The 2,996-nt window shown below is 35.5% G+C and overlaps 1 protein-coding gene across 2 annotated transcripts in view; it reads right to left on the bottom strand.

The window, feature by feature from the left end:
* Positions 1-848, bottom strand: part of LOC107630442 (mitogen-activated protein kinase kinase 6) — a 4,345-nt gene extending 3,497 nt beyond the window's left edge. Inside the window, exon 1 of one of the 2 annotated variants that reach the window (XM_016333564.2) lies at positions 610-848. The gene's annotated coding sequence lies outside the window, so the exon portion shown is untranslated. Of the gene's footprint in view, positions 1-605 lie in introns of both variants that reach the window. The other variant, XM_016333565.2, reaches the window with a different exon arrangement.

Below are 2,996 nucleotides of genomic sequence, written 5' to 3'. Positions count from 1 at the left end.
TTACAAAACAAAGCAGAATTTGTAGTTCCTTTTTGAGTCAGTGAGAATCATTAAGTATGTAACATGTTTGAGAATACCTGTGCATATTAAAAATTCTCCACCCTTTTCTAGAATCAAAAGATAAAAAAATTAACAGGAAAGAAAAAAATGGTGCAGATTTTGTACATCATATGAAACTGGAACTGAATTTATTTACTTAAGAGTTTGTATTTACTTGGAGCTCCAAAACACATATCAAAAAGAGTAGAGGCCTTTGGTAGTAGATTACTGTTTCTGTTCCATTCAAATTGCTAGAATTGAAGAAAATTACGAGTAAATGAGGCTGAAACATTAAGGTACTGCTATGATAGTGTGACACAGCAAAAATCTACAGAGTGATTCAAAAACTGTATAGTCAAAAGTGAACATTTTCTCAAATCCAGGGGACACAATGATATACAGATCAAAAGGGAAATGTTCAAACACCAACAAGGACTAATGTTTCCATGAAATTTGAAATAGGGTCTGAGAAATCAGTTAAAATTGAACGAACACAGCACCAGAAAATCAACTAATTAATCAAGCAAATTAACAAGTCAACACAACACAGCAAAGAGAGGACTCACCTACCAGAATTTCGGTGACAACGGCGAGCAGAACGGCGACGAGGGAGAGAAGCAGTACGGCGACCACGGACGGTGGCAAGCAGAATTGTGGTGAGTAGATCGGAAGGAGCTAGGGTTTGAGGTGTGTCATAGTGCAGAGCATGTGTGACTGTGTTTAGAATTTAGACTAGAGTATAGAGTTTAGACCGTTGAGACTGAGTGAGACAGTAAGGAACACTTTACTAAGCTAGCCAGCTTAGCTTTTCCTTCAATTAAGTTGGCGCCCGCCGATTATTTAAACTAGTCTTTTTCTTTTTATTTATCTATTATATATCCGAAAAAGTATTAATTTTACGATCAAAATATATTACATGTGTTGAATTTGGAAAACTGAAATAATGAGTAAATATTATTAAAATATTATTAATTGTTTAAATTGCTTCCAATGGTTTGTTTGATATTTTTGTTAGTGTGCAGGAAACAAATTAGTTTTTAATATTGGGCTAAGATGTAATTAAACCCAATTTAATTATTGAATGGCCAGCCTTACACAAAATTTATTTCATAAATAGTGGTTAATATTAAAAAAAAAAAAGATCCAAAGAGGCTCAAGTAATGAGAGCACAGTTTGGTTACTAAACAAGTTTAGCCCAATAATAATTATTCACTTCAAGTGGCTAAACAATTAAAAGGCAAAAAAAAAGAAGGAAATGGTCCAAACCCTTAGTAACTCGTTCGGTAGTCACAAACCAAAGAAAATTTAAATTGCCAAAGTTATCATTCTTGGTTATTGAAAGTAAAAATCCAATTGAGTTTAATTTCATTAAAAACATGCTTTAGTAACTACACCGTTGATAATCGCAACTCCAAATTCAATTCAATTTAATTTGTATTGATGACTTCCAATGAAAGCTGTTCTCTCTTCTCTCTCCTCTCTTTTGCTTTCGGTCACATCTTTCATTAAAAAAAAAAGAAAGAAGAAAATTAAAACCAAAGCCTATGAAGAAAGACTAAGAAAGATTGTTTCCACAAAAGGAAAGATTTGAAGAAAGACTTAAAGATTTGTTGCCAAGGAAAGAATGAAATGCCTCGATTCATGAAGCAAATCTATCTTGAAGGCACAGCAAAGATTTATTTCCATTTTTGTGAAGAAGATAGCCTCTGAGTCTCAGGTAGGGAAGAAACAAAAATGGGAAGCTTGAAGCCAGCCTGGGTCAGACGCTCATCAACGTTCATAATCAATTCTTGGGGTCAAAGTCAAGATCAATGGCCAAGATTGAAGAAAATGGATGAAAAAGGTTGAGAGAGGTACATGCATGTAGTTTCGGTTTTTCCTCTCTCTTCCTTTTGTTCAAACCGTGACTTAACCTATGTTGGAAAAGAAGTTGCTGGGTTGGTTGAACCGGTTTCAACCTTGGGAGCTTCCCCTTCTATAATAAGGGTGAACGGCCAAGGGTTGAGATCAAGGAGTGAGAGCACACGTTTGGGTTCCCATAGTTCTTTGAGTTGTTTATTCTTCTCCTTCATGGCTTTCATTGAATATTTCTTTTTCTCAGTGAGTCTGTCTGTATTTCATTGGTAAAAGGCAAAATGTGAGGTTTTGTAAGAAAAAGCCAATGAGTGGAAAAATGCAGAGAGTTAAAGAAAAATCCATATTTATCTCAGAAATTCTTTGTATGTATTTTTGTTTTGTTGTCATGATCTTGAGGGAATTCCCTTACAAGTTGGGTTAGCACTTTGCGGTTGAAAGCCAGGTTTGAGTTCTAGTCAAGTTCAGGTTGGGTTAGAATCTGGACTTATTCCCTTGTAAGTTGGGTTGACACTTTGCAGTTGAAAGCTTGGTTTAAGTCCAAGTCAAGTTCAGATTGGGAATAGAATCTGGATTTGTCCCAGATAGGAATGGGTAGTTCCTAAGGAGAAATTAGTGTTTGTAATATTAAAAAAGAGATAGTGAAATTCTATTATTGTTGTGATGGAGATTGGATATAGGCCACATTGCACCTAATGGCTGAACCAGGATATATCTGCTGTTAATTCTTCTTCTCTACTCCTTTCTCTGTTTTTGTTAATCAGGAGATGAAAACAAAAGTGTCTCTCAAGGCACGAGACAAAACAAAAGTGTCTCTTAACTCGACACGAGACAAAAGCAGAAATATCTCCTAAAGTTTGGTTGAAAAATCAGAGATTGAGATTCAGCAAAAAAGGGGGCTAAGATTCAACCCCCCTTCTCTTAGCCACTGATTACCATCAATTGGTATCAGAGCTTGGTCTCAAAGAGATCAAGCTTCACAGCTTGGAGGAAAGATCCTGATGGTGAATAACATGAATTTTTACACAGTGGCTTATACTCTGACTGAAGGATAGTCCAACAACAGATATCCATTCTTCAAAAAAAAAAAAAAAACAGCCGCT

This window comes from Arachis ipaensis, chromosome B03, assembly GCF_000816755.2.
Source record: "Arachis ipaensis cultivar K30076 chromosome B03, Araip1.1, whole genome shotgun sequence".
In the NCBI taxonomy this organism is placed as follows: domain Eukaryota; kingdom Viridiplantae; phylum Streptophyta; class Magnoliopsida; order Fabales; family Fabaceae; genus Arachis; species Arachis ipaensis.
Note: the sequence above shows the minus strand (reverse complement) of the source record. Positions and strands in the feature narration are given on the sequence as shown.